The sequence below is a fragment of the Podarcis liolepis genome, assembly GCF_965112155.1.
Source record: "Podarcis liolepis genome assembly, chromosome: 1".
In the NCBI taxonomy this organism is placed as follows: Eukaryota; Metazoa; Chordata; class Lepidosauria; order Squamata; family Lacertidae; genus Podarcis; species Podarcis liolepis.
The window spans coordinates 11,539,628-11,553,034 of NC_139554.1; positions in this window are offsets into that span (position 1 = coordinate 11,539,628).

Below are 13,407 nucleotides of genomic sequence, written 5' to 3' on the forward strand. Positions count from 1 at the left end.
GAGGTTTCCAAAAAGTTGGTTAAATTGTTTACGTATGCCACCACCGCAGCCAGAATTCTGTACACACAGAAATGGAATGAAAGTGGAGATGGCAAAACTGATGGCATAAATAAGAGACCAAAAAGAAGAAACACTTACAGAAGAATGCAGAGCCTTTTTGGATTATTTGAGAAAATATTATAGTCAAATGAAATAGCAGGCAGGACTTGATAAAGGAATGAGATATGAGAAAAATGCTTTCGAGAAATATTCTTATATGGCAGCAGGTGAAAGATTTGAAGAGAAACATCATTGAAGTAAGGATGGGGAGTCAAAATCTTAAGAGAATGTTGTACTGAAATTGAATTGAATTTGTTAAATTGTTTGAAAATAAAAAATTGTGTGTGGGGAGGGGAATCAGTGACCGTTTTCCCTGTCAGGTTGTGGGCACCATCCCACAATGCCTTGCAACGCTGACCTCTGACCCTGCCCTGGACTCTGATGTGGACACAGGGGAGGCGCCAAGTGCATTGCAGAGAATGGAGAAGCTTTTGCTTAATTCATGCTATGAGCACCGGCCCCCCCCATGCTCACTGGAGCCCCTGGGTGCCTTGCAAAGAAATGGCCATCCACGTCACTCCTCCATTTCCTTTCGAAAAGAAAAGGCTTCCTGTGATCAGTCCTCTTTGCTGCTGGATTATGAATACCAAACAAATGCACATTAAAGCCCAGGTGGGTGTTTATATCCCCCATGAAGCATTGCTAATGGTTGCTGAGCCGACCTTTATGGTGTTGGATTGTTTCCATCAGTAAAACAGGAGACGGCTGTTGTTTGCTTGGAACCGGTTTGTATCAGCAGGGTGCGCAACACACGGGATGTAATGCACGTTTTTTTGCGACGTGAACGCCGGTCCCATTGGTCTACAGGGTGCTGCGACCGAGCGAGAGAAGCAGAACAGATTTAATATTCCATTTGGACTTCCTGTAGCCTAGAAGCTCGGCAGGTAGCAATGAATTGTTGCTAGCCGGGTGATTATTTACCGAGCTTGACGTCTGTTATGGCCGTGTGCCACGGTCTCTGCCTTCACACTCACACGCTGCAAGCGTCCGTTTGCTACATTAAAACATTATGGACCTCACCCCATCTTGCAGCCATTTAGCTGTGATTTACAGCCCCAATCTTTGGGAAGGATTCCCATGGAGGCATCAAGAGAGGCTGTTAGGTTGGGCCTGATGAACCGTGTGGGCTTTGCTGGGTCGCTGCCATTTATTTATTTATTTGCATAATTGAGCATCCTGTTTCCCCCATCCAAACAGATACATCAAAGCGGCAAACACTTGCGGAAGGTGCTCTGCGGAAGGTGCGTAGCTCAGTAGGAGATCATCTGCTTTGTGAGCAGAAGGTCCCGGGTTCAAACCCCGGCATCTCCAGGCTCCCTGCCTGATGGCCATCTGTCATGGGTGCTTTAGCTTGTGGGATGCAATGCATGAGAAGCAGTCAAGTACAACATTCCTTGTTTTCCTAGAGTGGACATGCAGGGGAAACTTCCTGTTTCCTCCTGGCTGGAACATCCCTCCTTTTGCATGGGACTGAATGTAGGCGTGACCTTACCTGTCCAGGCAACAAAAGGACGAGGCACGTAGCACACTTCCTCTTTTTCACTTCTTGGTTGGGGCAGCTTTTTAGCTAGGACTGCTCTGCCAGCTTCTCAGCTAGCAGAGGACACTGGGATTATTCCCATATGGGGTCAATCCACATGTACATATTTTTTAACTAAGTGCCTTCAGGAATCCATCTGTGAACTGATGTGAGTAAACTATCTTTTATATACTTTAAATAAGATTGTGGCATGTTTATTCTTTTAAGAAGGATATAAGGGAACTTACCAGGAACCTAGTAGTGAGAGGCTTACACGAGCCTGCAACCAGCTATCTGCTGTGAATTTAAAAGGCGGATGAAAAACTCTGCTAAGCAAAGGAACTTGCTAGCGCAAGTTAGGAAGGATATTAATAAACAATATATCCTCTCCTGCCACCCTAAACATTCCCACGTAGCTAAGATTCCTGCATTGCAGGGGGCTGGACTAGATGACCTCTGGGGGTCCCTTCTAACTACAATTCTATGATTCTATGAAACCCTGGAGAGTTACTGCTGGTCCGTGAAGAGTGGGGTGGGAAAGCTGACCCAGGGGAGGGGCAGTGTGGCCCTCCAGGCCTCTCTTATCTGGCCCTTGGGAATCCCTGAGCGAATGCATGCAGGAACTAGCCTATGAAACAAAGGTAAAATTGACATCACTCCATTCACTTTTGCCTCCAGTGCCAACCATTGTTGGTTTGTGGCCCCCGCAAGCCTCACTAAAGGGAAATGTGGACCTCAGGCTGAAAATGTCCCTACTCTCCAATGTGGACAGCTCTGAGCTAGATGGACCATGCTTTGGCTCAGTTTAGAGTAGCATCTTATTTGCCTCTGATCTCATGCACCCTTTTTATTCCTCTTCCACAGACTGCAGAAAGCAATGTCTTTCTCCTTTTCGAGAACTAGCCCTCCTTGTCCTTCCTCTCCCTCCCCGTCTCCTCCTTGCTTTCTCATCTCGCCAGATGGCACAGATTCCTGCACAGGCTGGCATATGTGCAGCCCAAAGCCCGTCCTTCCAGGATTACCCTTCCAAAGCAAATGCTCCCCCAAGGGAACAGCTGTCACTGCTCTCCCTCGCTGGGTGTCTGAAGGAGGAGGACGGAAGGCGGGCAGCAAATCTGGAGGCACTGTCTGACCTGGCTGAAGGGGTGGAAGGAGAGAGCTGCCGCCAGGCGGGAGTGAATCTTCAGCATAAGCAGACCATCTGCTCCCTGAAAACTCTGCAATCTCCTGGCAGGTTCACAGCAAACCCACAGGCTGTTGCCATAGGCTGATGTGGACTGCCTGCCCCTCATTCCGAGGGTAACATCCCAAAGGATTTTCCATGTTAGTCACTTGCAGTGAAAATGGTGAAAAGTCCCATGGACCATTTCTGGTGGCACCATACTCAGTTGCAGAGGTGGGTCTTCAGATGCTGTTGGGTTCCAGCTCTCATCAGCCCCAGTTAGCAAGGTCAGGAACAACAGCAATTTATTTATACCCTGCCCATCCTACTTGGGACTCAGCTATATAGCTGCAAACAAAATGTTTAAAGTATGTTGTAAAATGCAATATACAAATGTGACATTAGATGGCGGCAGTGAGCTATGGCAGACTCAATATATTTTTCAAAACGTTTTTTAAAAAAACATTTTCACAGCATTTTTTTTATATTTGTGTAGATTCCACTTAGGTTGCCCCAGTCACTCTGGGCAGCTTCCAACATATGAAAAAAACATTGAGACATCAAATATTAAAAACTTCCTGATACCGGACTTCCTTCAGATGTATTTGGAAAGTTCTGTAGTTTGAAATCTGTTTGACATCTGACTGGAGGGCATTCCACAGGTCGGGTGCTGCTGCCGAGAAGGCCCTGCCTGGTTCCCTGTAGCTTCACATCTCGCAGTGGGGGAACCACCAGAAGGCCCTCGGAGCTGGACTTTGAATTGTGCCCAGAAACATATTGGGAGCCAATGCAGATCTTTCAGGACTGGTGTTAAATGGAATGGTGGGAGGAGAAATTCAGCAATATCTGGAAGGCCACACGTTCTCTGTCTCTGCTTGTTTCTATTGCTTGTTGAGCTCTTGTGATGGCCTGGGATTCGGACTTGGATGCTGAACCTGAGGGATCCCAGCCTGCACAGGATTCCCTGCCTCCAGAACCAGCTGAGCCAGGGCTGAGGCTTGAGCCTGAAGGGTCCTCACCTGTGCTGGATCCTCAGGTACAGGCACCAGCTGGGTCTGCTCTGGCTCCTGAGGTGATGGAAGACCCATTGCCTGCAGGTGCTCCACTCTCAGCCCCGTCAGGGGAGCTGAGGTTGCCTCTGGGTCCGGTAACCCTCCAGCCTCTCCTGAGCTGCAGGGGCTCAGGGCAGAGAGGCGGAGGGAACTAAGTTCCCGCAGGAGGAGTGCTCGCCTCCAGGCCAGGAGAGGCGAGACACCTGTGGGCCGGGGCTGCCCTATGCCTTGGGGCAGATAAAAGCCAGCCAGCCCCAGTCCCAGGTTGCGGGAGCAACATTGTTGGTAGCCTGCTCCTGCCTGTACCCTGTCCTGCTCTTCTGCCAGAGTTCCTGACCTCACCTGACTCCCTGCCTTGGACCCAGCTTCAGCTTTGATGGACAGCCTCCATACCAGACCCTCGACCTTGGATTGGACTCGGACCTCGCCGCATGGTCAACCCTCGGGACCAGCACAGCTCTATTAACTAACAGAGCAATAAGAACATAAGAGGACCCTGCTGGGTCAGGCCAATGGCCCATCTAGTCCACCATCCTATTCTCACAGTGGCCAACCAGATGCCTGTGAGAAACCCACAATCAGGACCCGACCACAAGAGCCCTCTCCCCTCCTGTGGTTTCCAGCAATTGGTGTGTCTGAGCATGGAGGCAGAGCATAGTCATCATGGCAATCTTACACATAAGCCCCATTGAGTTCAATAGTATTTACTTCTTGGTTTGGGATTGCACCTAAGTCTTAGTATCTTCAACAGGTTGGCTCCTATACAAGGCATTTTCAGACTTTCTGTGGGCTTTTGTGGGCTAGAAGCCATTCCCTTAGTTGACAGAGAAGCTGGTGAGTGAATGAATGAATACCTACCAATAGGTAAAGGCCGGCATTTGCATGTGAATGGTCTCCAGTCAGATAAATATTGTGAATGGAGAAGATGCACCAGTGAATGCTGACAGTCACCTCAACATGATTCTCCATGTTCACAGTGTGTGTTCGACAAGGAGGCTGGGGAACAATAAACCAGAGAAGGCTGACATGCACAACGTTTGTCGGGAATTGGCAACGTCCTCCAAGATTCAGACATTTATTGAAACCTGTAAAAGAGGCAGAAAGCGGGGTGGGGACTGATCACATGTTGGAAATGAATGACAGTCACATGCAGAAGCACCTCTGTCTGATCCCACGGAGGGTTACTGACAGTGAGAACAGATCAGGGATGGGAATGAAACTGCCAGGAATCGGGTCCAAAAACATGTGTAGGATTCCAAGTTGGGTGCAAGACTGTGCCTCTGACCTTGGGTCAGTCACAGTCTCTCAGGGTAATATAGCTCACAGGTTTGTTGTGAGGATAAAATGTGGTGTGGGGTAGAGAGAACCATGTACAGTGGTACCTCGGGTTACAGACGCTTCAGGTTACAGACGCTTCAGGTTACAGACTCCACTAACCCAGAAATAGTACCTTAGGTTAAGAACTTTACTTCAGAATGAGAACAGAAATTGTGCGGTGGAGGCGTGGTGGCAGTGGGAGGCCCCATTAGCTAAAGTGGTACCTCAGGTTAAGAACAGTTTCAGGTTAAGAACGGACCTCCAGAACAAATTAAGTTCTTAACCTGAGGTACCACTGTATACCAGTGTCGAAGTAATGATTCTTCAACATCAACTTTGTGGACTGGTTATATTGTTCAGATGCCTGATTATTGTCTTCCAAAGCAACTACTCTATTCTGAACTTAAAAATAGAAAGCATAATGCTGGTGGTCAACAAAAGAGGTTTAAAGACTCACTCAAGGCAAATCTTAAAAAATGTAGTATAAACACCGACAATTGGGAAACACTGACCTGCAAGTGCTCCTATTGGAGAATAGCCTTTACCAAAGGTGTCATGGACTTTGAAGACGCACAAACACAGGACGAAAGGGAGAAACGAGCTAGAGCTAAGGGGAAGGTGCATTTGGCAAATCATCACCATGATCAATTCCCACCTGGAAACCTATGTCCCCATTGTGGAAGGACATGTGGATCCAGAACTGGTCTCCACAGTCACTTACAGACTCACTGTTAAGACTGTGTTCATGGAAGACAATCTTACTCGGCTACGAGTGATAGCCAAAGAAGAAGGAGAAGAATACTATCTTGAGCTCATCGGAGAAAGAGTGGGATATAAATATAAACAATATAAATATTGCTATGAATTGGGGGGGGGCAGATCCCCCTAAATTTGTAAATTAGTAAATGTTATAATTTAGCTAATATTTGGAGTATTAAGAAAAGACACTAGGCTCAGTGAAAAAATACAGGCTGTGTTGTTTTTCCTATTCTATTCGACAACAGAGGTGCCATTGAGACACAAAGAGAGTGACACACCAGACCATTAAGGGTGATTGACAAGGCAAATGCTTATTGGACAGAGACAGAAGGAAGGAAAGGGAGGTTGCCAGGTTTACAGGGGGTCTGATGTCACCACAGGTTGCCAGGGCGACAGGGTGTGATAACATAAATGGAAGGAGGCGTTGTGTTTGGCAAGGTGTTCTGGGAAGAAGAATTCTCCATGGGTTAACTGGCAGTGGCTTTCCCCAGAGACAGCGAACCATGGCTGGCTTCAGCTCTGGACCCCTGCTTGCTGAAGACACTCTTGAGCTGTAATGTTCTGCACCTCCTCCATTGAAGGCTTCTGATTGTAAATATGTGTAAATAAACCACATTTCATTTTTTTTTAAAAAAACCATTATAGCCTCCATCGTGCCTTAATTGTGCACTGCAGAGATTGGAGTGGCCAATAACAATGTAATAATGATGATGAATAATAATTATTATTAATAATTCCATGTTTAGGGAAGCTTTTAATGTTTGATGTATTATGGTATTTTAATATTTTGTTGGAAGCTGCCCAGAGTGGCTGGGGAAGCCCAGCCAGATGGGTGGGGTATAAATAAATTATTATTATTATTATTATTATTATTATTATTCTTATTATTATTATTATTATTTGGACTGTTCCTTGCATTTCCCCTCTCTAAACCTCTACTCCTTCTTCTGCAGTCCATAGGTCTGTCCACCCTTTTCTACCCCTCCCTTCCCTTAATCTGGCTGCACCACCTACATCCCAACTTGGTCTTTGTGATTCTTCACCCCCTCCCTCACCACACTGGTGTCAGGTCACAAGTCTTCTCCCTTCCCCGAAGATCAAGCGAAAGTGGCCGCTCACGTTTCCCCTGAGAAGGCAAGAGGGGATAAGCTCAGAGTTAACTCTCACAGCCAACTTTCCAGGAGGTCTTGCTGCCCTTCATGTTTAATGAAAGGCTTTTTATTTAGCTTGGCAACTGCTGTCCCCCTTTTCATGTCCATCCATCTCCACTCCTTCCTTTGATGTGCAAAATATCCAGGGAGAATGTTATGATATGATTGAAAACCCCCAATCAAAGAGACTCTGCTCTCCTTCCTCTTCTCCCCCACCCCCAATAACTTTGTCAATCCTTTACAGACACGTCTTAGCTGCTGCCGTTTTGACCTACTAATTATTAGGATGTAACATAATATATACTGCCAACAATTTCGTGGCAGAGGATGGTATGCCAGTCACAGTTGGTCGGTGAAGCAGCCAGCTCTATATGGACTATCTTTCTGCAATCCCATGTTACAGGCTAGAGCAGAGGCGGGGAATCTTTCTCAAGCCAGGGGCCACATTGCCTAGAATGCAACTTTCGGGGGGGGGGCACATGCCAGTGATGCAACAATGAATGTGACTCTTAACTTTGTGCAACAGGCTATACTTCAGCCCCGGAATAGCCTGAAGTTTTTACATGTACATATCTCCGGCAAAGCAAAATGATGCCTCAAGCAAAACGCATCTATTATTATTATTATTATTATTATTATTATTATTATTATTATTTCAATTTATACACCGCCCTATACCTAGAGGTCTCAGGGCGGTTCACAAACAGGACCACAACATATAAAATCAAACTAAAAACAATAACCCAATTGAAAAAACCCCAAAGGAGCCGCATTCTAAAAGGGTGTTGGATGACAATAAGGTCAACCAAAGGCCTGGTTAAAAAGGAACGTTAAAGGTCTATAATGAAGGTGCCAGATGAACTTCCCTGGGGAGAGCATTCCATAGACGAGGAGCCACTGCAGAGAAGGCCCTGCTCTCGTGTTGCCACCCTCCAGACCTCATAAGATGTTGATCTTAGGGTCCAGGTAGGTTCATATGGGGAGAGGTGGTCTCTTTATTAGAGATCAAGGTCACATTTTAGAGAGGAAAAAAACAAAAAACCCGGAAGAGGGTATAGAATAGGGCCAGTGATGAGTGTGGCTGAAGGTTGAGGCATGTCTGAGGAAAGTCCCAAGGGCCAGAAAGGAACACATTTGGCCCATGGATATGAGGCTCCCCATCCCTTTTTTGGAATTGCCTGCAGTTGTGCCTTCAATATTTCACCTTTGAGAAACTTCCATCCATCTTGGACTCCCTTCTTTTTGAGTATTTTTGACCCATAGAATCTTACCCGGTACAGTGGTACCTCGGGTTACATACGCTTCAGGTTACATACACTTCAGGTTACAGACTCAGCTAACCCAGAAATAGTACCTCGGGTTAAGAACCGTTCCTCAAAGGGCTTGGTTTCCAGACCCTTCATCATCTTAGTTGCCCTCCTCTGCCCACGTTCCAGCATGTCAACATCCTTTTGAAAATTGTGGTGCCCAGAACTGGACATGGTATTCCAGGAGTGGACTGACCAAGGCACAATAGGGTGGTGCTATTACTTCCCTTGATCTGGCCACTATACAGTGGTACCTCAGGTTACATACGCTTCAGGTTACAGACTCTGCTAACAAAGAAATAGTACCTCGGGTTAAGAACTTTGCTTCAGGATGAGAACAGAAATTGTGCAGCGGTGGCGCAGCAGCAGCAGGAGGCCCCATTAGCTAAAGTGGTGCTTCAGGTTAAGAAGAGTTTCAGGTTAAGAACGGACCTCTGGAACGAATTAGGTACGTAACCAGAGGTACCACTGTAGTTCCTTAAACTTTTTGTTTAAGTCCACAGTGCATGTCCAACTACACAGCTTTCCTTTGCCTTTGTCTTATGAAACCCAAGGGGACATTATCCCTTCCTCCCAAGGTTTCCAGTAATCCATTAACCTCTTCCTCTCTGTCTCCTTCAAGAAAATAATATTTTATGTAAAATATGCATACAAAAAACCACTTATTTTGTGGGCGAAGGCATTAAAAAACACCAAAAAAATGCAGGTTTTACATTAAAATGTGTATTTTACACTAAAGGTGCATACAGACAAATACCATTTAACTGTGTTCAAGCGTTCTTTCAAAAAATCCACACAAAATGGGATGGGACAAGCCTATGATTTAGTGCCGGAGAGACAGAAATAGGACAGAATTAGGCTGCTTGGTCTATCCCTACTCCTGGCACAGACCTCATCACTCTCATGCTGTGGGGGTCCAATGGCTGCAGAATAAGACAATGCCTCTTTACAGGCACAAGCACTCCTCAGGCTAGCCTGGCCAGGCTTAAGAAGGCCCTCTCGACCTTGCTGAAGCACCAGCCCTTTTCCATCCTGTGCTCTGTCCAGGGTCCTGAAAGCCTTTCGCTTCCCTGAATGCGATCACCACATCGGTTGCTACATCACCCTACTATAGCTTGCTTTCCTAACAGCTCAGAGCCCAGCTGGTGTGGGGCAGAGAGACAATGTCCTGTAGATCCCCATTGCTTCATTGTCCTGTAACGATAGGGCACATAAACACATTGTTGTTGTTTAGTCGTGTCGGACTCTTTGTGACCCCATGGACCAGAGCACGCCAGGCACTCCTGTCTTCCACTGCCTCCCACAGTTTGAAGAAGAAGAAGAAGAAGAAGAGTTTGGATTTGATATCCCGCCTTTCACTCCCCTTCAGGAGTCTCAAAGCGGCTAACATTCTCCTTTCCCTTCCTCCCCCACAACAAACACTCTGTGAGGTGAGTGGGGCTGAGAGACTTGACAGAAGTGTGACTGGCCCAAGGTCACCCAGCAGCTGCATGTGGAGGAGCGGAGACACGAACCCGGTTCCCCAGATTACGTGACTACCGCTCTTAACCACTATACCACACTGGTCAAACTCATGCTGGTAGCTTCGAGAACACTATCCAACTATCTCGTCCTCTGTCGTCCCTTCTCCTTGTGCCCTCCATCTTTCCTAGTATCAGGGTCTTTTCCAGGGAGTCTTCTCTTCTCATGAGGTGGCCAAAGTCTTGGAGCCTCAGCTTCAGGATCTGTCCTTCCAGTGAGCATTCAGGGCTGATTTCCTTCAGAATGGAGAGGTTTGATCTTCTTGCAGTCCATGGGACTCTCAAGAGTCTCCTCCAGCACCATAATTCAAAACATAAACACATGGGACTGCCTTATGCCAGGAGCCATTCTGACCCAATGATTCAGCACCGACTACTCTGATTGGCAGTGGCTTTTCAAGTGCTATGGACCATGTTCTGCTGCCTGAGATTCTAGAATTGGAAATGCCAGGGACATTCTACATGCGAAGCATGTGTTCTGTCAACCCCTCCTACGCAGGAAGGGTTCAGTGTACAGTTCATACCTTCATTTTAAACCTCTATGCATGGGCAGTGTTTTTTTTCCTCCTTCTAAAAAAAAAATGTTTAGGTGTACTCTCATTTTGACTGAAGAAAACCACAAATCTATAGTTCAAATTGGGAAAAATAAATACAGCAAATGGACCAAAGTACAAAGATTCACAAAATGTTTAGGGGTAAAAATCCACACAAAGACACCATTGCTTGTTTCAACTCGCTTGTGGGAACAACTCAGAGGCCGTGAAAGAAGGAAGGTCAACAACAGGAAGAATTAGCGGAATCATTGGACATGACTATGAAAAGCAGGAGAGATATGAGATGATCAGAACCCTCCAAACTTGAAGCATGGGAAGTCCCACTAAAAAATAATTATAATTTGGCAGAATATTTGGATTACTTGATCGGTATAATTTGGAATATTTAATGTGATTTGATTAGATTGTTAAAATGGAAAATTTAATAAAATGGTTTTTTTAAAACACACAGGGTAACCCTGAGTTGGGGCCAACCCCCCCCCCAAAGGACTTCTTAAATCATGCAAAATGATGGCTACACTCTGCCTCCACGATCAGAAGCTGCATGCTTCTGAATACCAGTTGCTGGAAACCACAGGAGGGAAGAATGCTCTTGTGCTCCGATCCTGCTTACAGGTTTCCCGCAGGCATTTGTTTGGCCACTGTGAGAACAGGATGCTGGTCTAGACAGGCCATTGGCCTGAGCCCTCAGGTCTCTCCTTCGGTTCCTCGCCAGTATACCTGAAGGAGCGTCTCCACCCCCATCGTTCTACCCGGACACTGAGGTCCAGCACTGAGGGCCTTCTGGTGGTTCCCTCACTGCTAGAAGCCAAGTTACAGGGAACCAGGCAGAGGGACTTCTCGGTAGTGGCGCCTGCCCTGTGGAACACCCTCCCACCAGATGTCAAAGAGAACAACAACTACCAGACTTTTAGAAGACATCTGAAGGCAGCCCTGTTTAGGGAAGCTTTTAATGTTTGATGCATTACTGTATTTTAATATTTTGTTGGAAGCCGCCCAGAGTGGCTAGGGAAGCCCAGCCAGCTGGGCGGGGTATAAATAAATTATTATTATTATTATTATTATTATTATTATTATTATTATTATTATTATTATTAACAACAGCCCTCAAGTGGCAAATGGCCACATTTGTGTGTGTGTGTGTGTGTGTGTGTGTGTGTGTGTGTGTGTGTTTTCAGCTAAGCCTTACCCATTCCTGATATCCAATGTCTGTCAAGTCAAGGGGAGGGATGAGTTGCTCCCAAGCAGTTTTCATTCCCGTCAAGCCTGCAGATTCTTTTTCAATGTGCTGATAAGCAGATAGAGGTGCTCCTACTCTGGCTACTCACGCTGTCCCTACTCATTAGCTGTTCCACATCTCAGGCTAAAACAAGGGCACGGAACTTGTTTTTCCCAGTGCCATTAACACATAAGAAGCCCGAAGTTAGACTCGGTGACTTTGAACTGGTAGAACCTTGAAGATATAATGCGGCTTAAACACATGGAAATTCCTTCAGGTCCTAATTAGTTTAGTCTTTCTGCCACAGAAAGGCTGTTGGTGTAAATTATTCATAAGATATTATAGACGCACTGATCTTGAATTTCATACAAAATTACAGCGTGGCTTCTCAAACTGGAAGGGGGGGAGGAAACAGCTATCAAAGGCCCCGTGCGAAGTGGCCTCCCAAAATGAGACCCGTTGTGGGCCACGATATTATGCGGCATCCTTCTGCCAGGATTGCTAATGGACATAATTGCCTTTTGTTTAACAAGATGCATGCCGTTGCCCCTGTCCCGCTGCAATGCAAGGGAAAGCCATTGGAGTGCCTTCTTCTTGCCTTTATAAAAACAGGATATTAAATTTAATGAGGGATGCATTAAATATTCTCCTCACCCAATGTTTAGATGAAAAATGGCGAGTTTTCTTGGAGCAGAAAATCCACCCCAAAGTGTTGGCTGTGTGATCCTATGTATGCTACTCAGAAGTAAGCCCCACTGAGTTAAATGAGACTGAACCTCAGGTTAGTGTGTTTACATATTCAACTTAAGACAGGGTGGCTGTTATTTCCCCAGCTCCTTCCTGGTTAATGACATGTTATTGGCAAAACCTATTTGGTGTTTCACAACTTTCTGACTAGTTGCAGGACCTTAGCCAGACCTAACAGAGTACACGCAAAATCCACGGAAGCAATTGGTGACTTGGCTGCAGACAGGATAGACGAAGCAGGAACCAGGAACTTGTAGTTAGGTGTTATATACAGTGGACTATTTACAGGAACAGAACACGATCTTTAGCTAGCTCTCTCTGACACAACTCTCAACTCCTACACTGACACACAGAACTCTGAACATCTGAACTCTGAACTAACGCATTCCAGTTAGTAGGCCACTAATTATCACTCACTTGAGAGATCTTGACCAATCAGGGAGCGGTCTCCATGTCTCTGTTATCACCAGGCAGACTTACTCCTTCAGATTGCCTTCTGGCTGTCGGCCAAACCTTAATTGACTCTGTGTGAGTAGCTGCATGTACACAGTTTCCCAACACATGTGACTTCACCCAAACAAGGATCCTGTGGTAACATCGCAATGCAATGTAACCAACACTGTGCTGGCACCAGATTGCAGAGCTTTAGGCATTTTGTTTGGTTGGCTCCCTCAGTGAGTGAGGCCCCCACTGTACCATGGTTACCTGACTAAGCCTGGTGGAGGTTGCAAGTGCAGCTTGAATGTAGACCAGTGTCAGCTCTGAGAGGAGTGCTGGCCCTGTGTGGCTGGACTACAGAAGTCCCCCCCCCCCAATTCTTCTTATTAAGAAGAGTTTGGATTTGATATCCCGCTTTATCACTACCCAAAGGAGTCTCAAAACGGCTCATAATCTCCTTTCCCTTCCTCCCCCACAACAAACACGCTGTGAGGTGAATTAGGCTGAGAGACTTCAGAGAAGTGTAACTGGCCCAAGGTCACCCAGCAGCTGCCTGTGGAGAA